Source organism: Lissotriton vulgaris, chromosome 2_2 (assembly GCF_964263255.1).
Source record: "Lissotriton vulgaris chromosome 2_2, aLisVul1.2, whole genome shotgun sequence".
In the NCBI taxonomy this organism is placed as follows: Eukaryota; Metazoa; Chordata; class Amphibia; order Caudata; family Salamandridae; genus Lissotriton; species Lissotriton vulgaris.
This window is the reverse complement of record NC_141688.1, coordinates 138,356,312-138,369,109: the sequence shown is the minus strand read 5'-3', so window position 1 is coordinate 138,369,109 and position 12,798 is coordinate 138,356,312.

The window sequence follows — 12,798 nt, the reverse complement described above, 5'->3', positions numbered from 1 at the left end:
AAGAACGTCTTCAACTCTTCTAGATTCATGGTAGTCCACCAGAGAGTTCTAGAATGGGGCCAAAGTCTGGCACTGTTGAACCCTAAAATACTGTTCAGCATAGAAATTAGTCTGCTTAACCATCTCTGCCAAAAATACATTGTTCATGAACAACTGAGAAAAGGCAAAATGTTTTCAGCATCAACTCTACACCATGGGACACCAGTAAAGTCAGGCAATGCCGGCTTTACCATGCCTGGGTCTACCCAGAGGTCAACTCTTCCAATGGGAAGCCTTGCGGACCCAGGCTGCAGTCCAGATGTCTCTTGCTGCACTATCGGCACATCAATTTCATCCTCTAAAACATGCACTTCATCTGCGCTATGAGTGGCTCCATCATCCAATGATTCCTCTTGGACAGAAAATTTACTTCCAGAATCTTCAACTCTCTCCTCTGCCTCAGATGCAGAGTCAGTCTTATAATCATGTTCAGAGGAAGACTCGAAAAGCATACCAACAACCTGCTTAGCAGTCAGCCTGCAGCTAGCAATAATCCTTACAAAGAAAGGAGACTTCAACAACAAGTCAACAACAACCAACACTGTGCAAAATAAGTAATAAACAAAGTGTGGGTTTATCGCAAAAACCTACATACTCAAAAACTATATGACTCACTTGCCAGAAAAAGCTATACTCAGCAGCACCTACTCTGCAGAGACACAGCAAAAACACAAAAAAGAAAAAAAACATTACTCACAAGACCACAAAATATCAAATAACAGATCAAGCACAAATGGAAAAAAAATCACGCTCAATAAAACAGAAGCTAAACATACTGCTATCATTACACCATTTACAAAGACACACTCATGTATGTAAATGAAACTCATTTAGAGTAAATAGTGCAAAAACCATGTTCTCACCAAACAAATGCAACTACACAGACTGCAGAACCACCAGTGACAAAACGGCAACCTGGAACATCAGTCAATATAGAATAAAAAGGAGAAATATAAACATTACAATCGCAATTGACAAGAAATAAAACAATTAGTATTATAACACGCTATGTCACTATCCAAATGGCCAATCTGCCAGCAAGGGGTACCGAAAAACAGCCAAAAGTAATATTATCCGAGGCCCCATCCCATTAAGGCAAACCTTACCCAAGGGGTCACCACCAAACATAACTATGTATATATCACTTCTGCTAGTGGGTTGTCTTCCCCCCTCAGGAGCAGATAGGGCTGATATGCCAGACGGGGCAGAAAGTGGCCAAAAGTCATTTTTAAAAATGATTAGCGCCAATAGGGCAACCATTACCCAAGGGCCCACGAAACATAACTATATACATATCCCTGGTGTGAGTGGGTTTTCTACCTCTCCTGCGTGGGCAGATGGGCCTTCAAATAGGGTTGATCCACCCCTGGGTGGGTAGAAAATGAACACAAGTGAAAAAGAAAATTATGGGGTGATCCTTGCCCAAGGGATTGCCTCCATGCACAAACATTATAAATCTCTGGTGATAGTGGTGTTTTCTGCCCCTCCAGGGGCAGATGGGCCTCATAATCAGCCTAAGCTGTCTCCATAGGGGCAGAAATCAGCTGATACAAAATGCATTCATTTGGAAACGACCCTTGCCCAAGGGGTTGTATCTATTTACAAAAAATAAAGGCAGAATTGGCCACTATTATATAAATAAATTAGGGAGTGATCCTTCCCCAAGGTATCGCCCCCATGTACTTTAAAATACATTCCTGGGTCTAGTGGGGTTTTCTGCACACAGGCCATCTTGGGATTGCTGAATGGGGTCGGGGTGGCAGCTGAAACTCTTCCATGGATGGGTGCTATGACGGTTTCGTCATTAGCATGGAATGGATTAAACGTTAATAGGTTCACAGAAAAATAAATTGAAATATGTATTGCAGAAAACCTAAAATCCTTAATATGACACTGGGTAGAGAGACAGTCAGAGATAGATGAAGGCAGAAAGGGAGAGAGGTTTAGAAAGAAAGTTAGACTAGACAGAGCTCTAATGAAGAAAATGTACACTTCCTCAGGGGACCTAGAGGCCAATGTAAGTGAGATCCCTAATATTAGGGCTTGGCTAGCCGTTGATCATAATGATATGCCTTAAAGTGGATATTAGACTTTCCTTGACTTAGAAAAGATGACTACTACTTCCTTTTTTCACAGAATATTCAGACGGGAAACAGATATAAGAAAGATAAACATGTATGTGACTGTTTGATGAGCCACTTATTAGAAGAGTGTTATTTTAAACGTCCATTAAAGACAGATTCTTGCATACATTAGTTTCTCTTTAGGTGAGAGCTTCCCCGTTGCTTGTCAGGATTAAAAGAGTAATGCCCTGCGAAAATAAGTGAACATAATTTTTGTTTGAACTGTTATTTTTTTCTGTTATTTTGATTTATTTTTAAGTAAATCCTTGATGGAAGTTAGTAAATGTCCTCAAACAACCGCATCTCTTACTCCCCCCCCTTTGTGGATGGTTGTGGCTTACATACAAAGTCTTCTCCGAAACGCATGCATATGCATGTTATTAGTTATCAGTTTCCTATGACAGCCTCCTAAAAACACGATACATGTTATGACATGAAACAATAGTGGAAATCGCTATGTTCAAAAATACATCCATAGATCTCAGAGCTGTCCATGCTCAAAGCATACGTTCCCTTTAACAACCCAATACCTTACTAAGTGCCACGATTTTAAAATGGCATTTGTATTTTCGTTTTTTTTTTGCTATTACTGATCGAAAAATAAATCTCTAAATAAACAGAAGCATGTAATTAAAGAATATAAACATATAATATGTGATTTAAAGATGTCATCCTGACTCAATGTCCCTGTTCCCTGTCAGAATACTTTTCTCTTCTCATTAGTATCGAATTTATCTCTACTGAGAAAGTATCCCACAGTTCGTGAGTGTGTCTGTGTTGAATAACTCCTTGTTATAAAACCTATTTACGTCATGAAACAAACAATCCAAGTTAACTGTTTATGACTCAGCAGCAACCCCACCTGTTTAACTGATGGGCAATCAATAGCGCGCCTCTGTTGCCCTCTCCAAATACGGTTTGTATTGATTTGTCTCCATTCAAAACCGTTTGGATTCATTGCTTCTCTTGTGAAGCTACAGAATTGAAAACCACGTTTTCCTAACTTTTCGAAGTTTCTTTCAAAGCAGTAAATCAGGTGATATATGTTGGGAAACATCCGTTCTTCTGACAGTGTCCTATCATAATATTGCTGTGCATTTCATTAATTTGGAAGGATGCAAAATGAATAGATAAACCCATGTGTTCACTTTTAGTCAGAGAGATTTAGAAATGCTATATTATGTTAAGTTATGCAGATTTGTAGAGCACACTATCACCCTACAGGTTATCCTGGCGCTGAGCGGGTTTGGTCCTAGGCACGCCTACAGCCTAGTGGGACTAATCAAAAATCCAGGCCTTCAGTTTCTTACGAGGAGCCTCTTACGTGTGGTAGCAGGCTGTTCCATGCTTTAGGAGTGATGTAGGAGAAAGCTCGACCACCAGTTCCGGTTTTCTGAATGTGTAGCAATTCTGCAAGTAGGAGTCTGGACTAGTGGAAGTGTCTGGAAAGTTTGTTAAAGTAGATGTGATTGTGGGAGGTAGGCCAGTGTTATGTAGTAACTTGAAAGAGATAGGTGTTATAATGTTAAATGACACTTTATTATTATTATTATTAGTTTTATTTAGAGTGCTCAATTCAGAGCACTTTTTGACAGAAATATTTTGAAGCTCCAAGTTTTGTATTTGGGCTATTTGGGCACCATGAGAGCTAGTTTCAAGGGCCCATGACTGGAGGGGCACTGCTTGGAGTGTCAGGATTCACTCAGGCTGGGTCAAAGTACAGGTTCAAGATGTTTGGGACCCTTTTTGTCCCTGAGACACTGATCAGGAGGCCAGACTACTAGCCCTGGAGGTCTTTAGGAAAATTGGGTTGCTGGTTGAGTAGGGTAAAAACCTACTCTAATAGCAAACAAAATTCTCATTAGAGTGAAACACAAGCAAACCCTAATTAACCTAGCTCAGCTTAGAGGCAATTTGCAAAGTATTTATGTAGCACACAATCAGAAATAAGGTAAAAACACATCAGAAGAAAAATAGAGTAAACTACATTACATTATTTGAGACCAAAACAACAAAAATCAAATTAATAGACGCAAAATTATGCAATTTTAAAGATTTAGTTATACCAGCACAAAGAGCCAACTATGATTATCTGGTCACACAACATTATAATTGAGTACTATCGGCAATAGAGTGCGGGACGGACACATAAGCCAAGTTAGCTCCATGAGCAAAGCACAATAGAATTCTGGATGAGAGATCATGTATTAAGGGTGTGCAGTAGCAGTTCCGATGAACTATGTGGCTATGATGCGAGGTCCTTCACCGAAGTTCCATCATGCATTTAGAATCTGGGGGGCTGTGATGCCAGGTCCTGCATTCAGGTGGCGCAGTGCAGCGGAGGTTCTGAGGTATTGTTGGGCTGCAATGCAAGGTCTGTAATGAGGAGCCATAGAGCAGCAGCGGTCCTACAGAGGTGCAGGGTCCTGTATCAGGGATGCACCGTGAAGCTGCAGTTCTGATGCAGAGCTGTGAAGTGATGCACCATACTGCATCGGTTCTAGCCTAAGTACAACAGCTGATGTGGCAGAGCACATTCAGGCCAGCTTCCAAGGATCTAGGAGTGTGCTGGCACCACTTGGGGGGTAGAATCACAACAGGCAGACACCAGGTGCAGATTTCAAGTTAGCTGAATTCATTTTCTGTCCTTGAGAGTCTGATCAGGAAGCCAGCCAACTAGCTCTTGGAGGCACCCCGGTTGTCCTGGATTCAAGATACAGGTCCAGTCCATCTCACTCAGGCGGAATGGAGGCCAAATAGTTGATCTTTCTTTCAGCAGAGAACCACACCAGTCCTTTGGAGTCTTCCACAGGTTTAGAGGTGTACTGAAGAGTTGGCTCTGAGGGTCCAGTATTTATACTTGGTGCCAGCTTTATGGATGGAGGAGGTTCTGGAGGTTTCCAACTCCAAAGGCGTTTAGAATTTCCCTCCTCCCTGCCCTAGCCCCAGCTTTGCTCTGAGTACAAAAGACTACTGTGAAATCCTTTGTGAAAGTACTCAGGCAGAGCCTTTGCAATGTGTGGTAGTTAACAGCTCCTCCTTCCTATCAAATCAGAGATGGCCTATTCAACCAAACTCCTGCCCTCCCCTCTAACTACACTATCCGATCCTATCACACTGATCCCACCTTAAGCGTCCCACCCTATGATACCATCACGACCTCCCCCCCGCAACGGGATACCTCCCCTAATACATCAGGAGCTAACATGTCTAGGAACTCCCCTGTCTCTCCCTCTCCAACCTTGCACACTACCCCCATCTGTCAATCTTCTATCCCAGTTCTCTTAGGAACGAACAGACTCCCACCTTATCCGACATCTCCTAGACCTCCCCAACTACTTAGAACAATCCCCCCCTACCCCCCCACCCCTTTACCTGTCCCCTCTCCCCTCTGCTGCATGTTGATTAACATTAACAGTAGAGGGGAGGTAGAGTATAGAGATAGGATTCTCACTCCACGGGCACTGTTAATTAAACAAAAAGAATCCTACTCAGGGTGGACAGGAGGAGTGTAACCACAAGGATGGGGAACACTCAGTGTTTTGTAAAATACCCCTCACACACCAACAGGCCCCTTGGTGTCATGCTTCATCATCGGGGTCTTCGCACCCCACTAAAGGGATGCGGCGTGCTGCGACCTGCGACTACGCGGGAGCACTGTCAGGGTTGACTATGTGTGGTGTGTGTAAGGTGTAAGTGATAGGGTATTTGTAAATGTGAGTTAGTGGGGTATGGTGAAGGTTAAAAAGTACCTGGCACGTAGGTTCAAGGGAAAAAAAACTTTATTCAAAACCTCGGGCTGGTACTAGTAAAAGAAGTGCAATGTGAGGTTAATTGTCATAATTATAGACATTACCTCTGGTGTGGTGTTCAGGACGGGGGCATAACTTCCCCACCTTACTCACGTATTTTTATAGAATTTTTTTTTCTTTGGGTGTAAAAAAAATAAATAAAAGTGAAATTATTTACAGTGATGGACTAAGGCTATAGTGTGCCTACAGCGGTATAGGTCTATGCAGTTGCATGACTCATTATTTTGTATTTTCTTGCTTCATGAGCATTTCCAGAACGTCAGGGTTGGTTGATAGATTCGTAATAGAATCCGCCAGAGATTACCTCCTCGTGCCCCCTAACCATTATAATAAATCTATTCTAGGTGCCCTTGACCTAATTGCCCCAATTAAACTCAAAAAACAAAAAAACATCCCTCCCAATTTCTGGTTCAATGCTGAACTCAATAATGAAAGAGGGGCCCTCAGACAATCAGAATGTGCTTGGAGAAGCCATCCCTTGTCAGACAACCTGGCTCTCCTGAGAACCACCAGAGCTCATTACAAAAAACATATCTTCAACGAAAAGGCCTCCTTTCTCCGGTCACAACTTGACCAGGCAAGAAACCGCCCTAGAGAACTTTTTAACATCGTTAAAAAACCAACTACCTCTGGTCCTCCTATTATAACAGCCTCTGTGGAAAGATGCAAAGAAATTGCCTGCTTCTATAAAATCAACAACATCGAACTATCTTTCTCTTCCCCCCCCTCCCGGTCTACAACCTCCCTCAACCAACATACCCTCCCGAACATTCCTGGTACACTTTTGTCCTCCTCTCTCCCACATCTCATCTCATCTCAACACCTCCCTGATTTACCCCTTCTTGATACTTCTTGGACAGATCCTCTCTCTAAAAACAAGGCTTTATGGAGCGAATTTAGTACAATATCAGAAACCACTGTCATCAACATCATTTCTAAACTCAAACCATCCTCTCACTCTAAAGATCCTGTCCCTGCCCATTTAGTTCAGGAACTCAAATACATCATTGCCCCTTTATGGACCAATATCATCAACTCCTCACTTTCCCCTGGCTGTGTTCCTCCCTCCCTTCAGCTAGGTCATATCTCCCCCATTCTTAAAAACCCCACCGCTGACCATAATGACCTGAACAATCTACGCCCTATCTCGAACCTTCCGCTCCTCTCTAAAGCCCTTGAAAAATGTGTCCTGTCTCAATTAAATGACCATATCATCTTCTTCAATCTCCTCAACGTTTTCCAATCTGGTTTTAGAAAGGGGTGCAGCACCGAAACTGCTATGCTCAATATTACAGATCTGAAAACAACTGGGGTTGGCTCGTAATCAGCAAGGCTGAGCCACAATCTATAATCAACAAACAACAGTGCCTATACTGATAGTAATTTAGAAAGGTTTGGCCACCAGAACAAAGAAGGTTTTTCAAAACTGGGGTGTGCTTATAAATTGCTTTTTATTATAATATCTAGGTCAAAGAAAGGCGTATATTTGTATTAATCATATACAGTTGAACAAAAACAACATTTTTTTGTAAACACAGGAAAAATTATGGACAAAAAACAGTGAAGCGTTAAAATCCAACATGCATACCAAGTTCAGTCATATCACAATCATACCTTGCCATTCATACACAAAACACATACAAATACACAACACGACTGGATATGAATAAATAATCGTGCTGGGTATTAGGTCTGCTACAATATGTACAATGATATATATACAATTTATACAGTGATTTTGTACAAGTGTAAATCAAATGGATCAACAGAATCAAATAACAAAATCGAAAACAATATATAAGACAATTTATAGCCGATAATGTGACGATATGTTCACACTACAGGAAGAACCAAAAGGGAGCAGACACTGGACATGAAGGGGCCTACGCGTTTCAAATCCCTATGGGTTGGGAGGGATTCTCATCAAGGCCAGGTAGCTCTAAAGAAAAAGAAGAAAATAAATTCTATTGTATACATCTTATAAAAACCTTGTAGAATACCAAGAATCTCGAGTGCGTGACCACCCAAGGTTACCTATGCTTACCACTATGGAGAATATCCGAGAAGGGATAACACCTGTGTGGACAACAAAAGACAATAAAGACTACATAAGTATGGAATAGTGTTTTGAGAAGCCTTCTCGTGGCCGTCATCAAAGAAAACGCATTTGCCTTAGATGTATGCGGTAGCCACGTTGTTATAGGTTCAAGTTGAAAAAAGGGGCTGAATGAAGCTGGATGGCCTGGAAAAGAACGACATCCATTTAGTTTGATAGAGAGACAAGGCATGGTGCTTATAGTCGGGCACTGGGTTAAGGTTCTTACCGGGGGATCGTGAATGTTCACATCCAAGCAAAGGATCGTGGATTGATCAAATCAGACCTCGTAGGTTTTCAGCCTCTAACGGGAAGAAAAGTAAAGGCTTCTTAGGTCAGCGTTCAAGGTGTATATGAGCAAGATTCTTTAGGATGAACTAGTCAAGCACTGGCTTACCGGTATAGAGCAATGGATGTTTCGAAAAATCACCGGCGTCTCCAACAGCACTAGTCTCTCGCACATGCGTAGAGTGTAATATGGCTTGCGAGGCTTCTCTATATATAGTGCTTGATTGCGCATGCGTGAAACCTTTCGGATACGGCGACTTCTGTGTTACATAAAGAAAAGCTTAATGATTGGCACAGGCAGAAAAGGAATGTCCCCCTTAGAGTTTGTATATCTCTGATATCTCGTTGAATTTAACAATTAAATAGGCTTCTCTTTTTGACAGTTTTTGATCCATGTCTCCTCCTCGTGGATCCTTTTCAACGCGAGAGATAACCGTCCATTTGATATCACTCATCAGATGTTTACAGCGTTTCCAGTGGTTAACCAATGGAGCAGTTTCAATCCCATTCTTTATCCTGGATTTATGTTGAGTGATTCGAGTGCGAATTTCTTGATTGGTCTTCCCAATATAAAGAAGTCCACAAGGACAAATAATTCCGTAGACTACATACTTGGTTTTACAATTGCTGAAACTTTCATGTTTCCATGAAATCCCGTGATGTTGAAACAGTGATCCTTCAATGGTCAATTCGCAACAAAGGCACGTCCCACATTTGTGATGGCCTATAATAGGGGACAGTCCCATCATCTTTCTCAAGGACGGTTGTTCGTCTTTTTTTATTCCGGCTCTTATTACATGGTTGGCCACGCTGTTCTCTTTTTTGAAGGCGAACAGCGGGGGAACTTGCAGGCTTGCGTCCAAATTTTTTACGAGATGCCAATTTTGATTGATAATTTTTTTAAGATTATTGGCATTTGGGCAGTAGGTAGTTACACACACTTGCCTATTGGAAATAGGTTTGTTTTTCCTTTCAAGGAGACTGTCCCTCGGGGTCCATCTGGCCCTTTTCATGGAATTTCGGACTAGTTTTTTAGGGTAACCCCTGTCGCACAATTTGGAAACTAGATTTTCAGCATGGAATTTGTAGTCCTCGTTCAAGGAACAATTTCTACGAATTCGTAGAAATTGCCCATAGGGCAAGTTTTCTTTTAGACTCCGCGGATGGTTGCTGGAGAAGAGTAATGCCTTATTCCTGTCAGTGGGCTTAGTGAACAGAGATGTTGCTAATGTTCCTTCTAGTGGAAAAACTTCGACATCCAGGAAGGAGATTTTTGTAGCTGAGTGTGATATGCTAAATTGTATGTCCAGTGTTCTAGCGTTAAGCCAATTGTAAAACGACATGAGGACTTCTTCTCCCCCAGTCCAAATCATGAAGACATCGTCTATAAAACGCCACCATGTGGCAATGTATTCCTTGATAGGATTATTGTTGTGGATGTACTTGTCCTCATAGAGTGACATAAATATTACTGCCAGCTCCGGGGCAAAAGGACACCCCATAGCAACCCCTTTTGTTTGGAGGTAGAATTCGTTTCCGAAACTGAAGTAGTTCTTTTTTAAGGCAAAAGAGGCCAAATAAATAAATTACTATCAATATTACAGATGACATTCATCGCTTTTTAGACAAAGGCGAATCCTCACTACTTATCCTCCTCGATCTCTCAGCTGCTTTCGATACTGTCCACCATCCCACCCTTCTTAACACCCTCAAAGATTGTTTTGGCTTTGAAGGCACTGTACTCAAATGGTTCTCCTCGTTCCTTCAAAATCGATCACAACAAATTAAGCTCAGTCACTGCCTCTCCAAACCTCAACCTGACTCTCTCGGTGTCCCTCAAGGGTCTATCCACTCCCCAACACTATTCAATCTTTTTATGGAACCACTCACCCTCATACTCAATGAAGCCGAAATCAGTTACCACCTCTATGCCAACGATACTCAACTATACTACAGGATCAAATCCCACAATGACATCCTCCACATCAATGACACCCTGATTAAAGTCCAGTCATGGTTCCATCTAAATCATCTCAAACTTAACCCTAAAAAAACTGAAATCATCCTTTTCACTCCCAAAAATAATTCCTTTCCCATTCAACTCTGGATCAACGATATCAATGCATTTAATTGCTCCCTCACCTCCTCCAACTCTGTCAAATCCCTAGGTATCAGCATCGATCATAATCTTAATCTCATCCCCCACATAAAAAATGCAGCCAAAAGTGCTCTTTTCTCCCTTCATCACCTCAAAAAAATTAAACCCTTCCTTCCAGCAGACAATTTCAAAATCGTTGTCCAATCTCTTGTCCTCTCCAGGATTGACTATGGCAACGCCACTCTTGCTGGCACCCCTAAAGTCCACCTAGCACCGATGAAATCTGTTCTCAACCTACTGCCAGACTTATTTCTGACTGCAAAAAATGTGACCATATCTCTCCTGTTCTCAAAAACCTAAACTGGCTCCCAATTGAAGGTCGATCCACCTACAAGATCGCCTGCATCACGCACAAAGCCCTTCACCAAAACACCCCTTCCTACCTTTCGAGCAAACTACAGAAGGCAGGGTGCTCCAGATCCCTGAGGAGCACTAACTCCCTTGTCCTTATCCCCCCTAAACTAAAATGTAATAAGACCCAATCACGTGCTTTCTCTGGCAATGCTCCTACAATTTGGAATTCACTCCCCAAGGATCTTCGCTGTAACCCCTCTTACCCTCTCTTCAAAAAAAGTCTCAAAGTTCTGCTCCTCAATAAATATTGGGGTTCTTAATGTTACTGGCTTTGTCCCTTCTCTTTACCTCTATGCTCTGATGTGCTATTATTACCCAACACCTCTCCCCCTTTTCCAATTTTTTATCTTGGTTGAATTTTTCTGCTCATTGTCAATTGTATAATGTATCATAATGTATCATAACATGTTTATTTAACATGTAAAGCGCTCTGATACTCCTGGGTCTAGCAGCGCTATATAAAACCTTTTAAATAAATAAATAAATAATAAAGGCAATAAATAGCTGGGACAAGAAAATGCTAACTCTCTAAACCTGTCATTTTCTGAATAGTGACTTGAAATCCAACTTTGCTAATAAATAGTTATTTAAATTATAATTATTTACATACCAAACTCGACATTCCTACCAACTCCCAATTGAATGTGTTAACCTGCTTTAGCACCAACCACAATCCCTTTCAGGGTGAAACATAAACGTACTAAATTTACCTGTGGTTAACCCTCTAGTAGCTTGGCACAAAAGCAGTCAGGTTTAACTTAGAGGCAATGTCTAAAGTATTTATGCAGCACCCAAACAGCAATTAAGTGAAAAAACAACCAAAGAAAAAACTCACACCAATTTAGAAAAATAGATTACATTTCAATAAATTATTTAACTCCAATTCAACAAAAATCGACTTGGAGTTAGGAATTTTAAAGGTGTAAAAAAAAAACCTAGTGCGTAAAAGATCAAACTGCCAACCGTTGACATCTAGTAATGTGAGACTGGGAAAAAGTCGAAAAATATGGCCAGCTGCGATGGAGCGAGAGTCTGATACAAGCAGTGGATTTTGACCGGTCAGTGCTTACCTTCGGACGTAACCCCTTTGATGCTCATTACGGTGCGGTTCCATCATGAGCATCAGTTTGGCTGTGCTGATGACAGAACAGCTCCATCATGAGCACAGCCCCTGGGGGAGCGCTGGCACGTGGCCAAAACCCAGGTGACCCCCCTTGCAAAACCAGGTGGTTTGGAGCTAGGCAAATTTGATGTTGCCTCACTACGTTTTGGGCCCTCGCCTGTCACGGGTACTTAGGCCTCCCACACAAGTAAGGCCCCACTTTTATCGGGAGACCTGGGGGAACCCTGGGTGGTAGGAAATTTGTGTGAGCCCGGTGATGCCAAACTTTCCCACACAAAAATGTATGAGAAAAGTGATTTCTTCCTCAAAAATAGAGGTTTGCAAGGGATTCTGGGTAGGGAAATGCTGATGGATCCACTCAAGCTATACCTCCCTGGAAGACCCTGGTTATCTAGTTTTCAGAAATGTGTGGGTTTGGTAGGTTTCCCTAGATGGCCACCGAGCACTGGGCAAAAAACCCAGGTGACCCCTGTGCAAAACCAGGTGGTTTGGAGATAGGCAAATTTGATGTCACCTCACTACATTTTGGGCCCTTGGCTGTCGTGGGTACTTGGCATCCCACACAAGTGAGGCACCATTTTTATTGGAAGACTGGGGGAATGCTGGGAGGTAGGAAATTTGTGTGAGCCCGGTGATGCCACACTTTCCCACACAAATATGTGTGAGAAAAGTTATTTTTTCAGCAAAAATCGAGTTTTGCAACGGATTCTGGGTAAGGAAATGCTGGGGGATGCATGCAAGCCATACCTCCCTGGAAGCCCCCGGGTGTCTTGTTTTTATAAATGTGTGGGTCTGTTAGGTTTCCC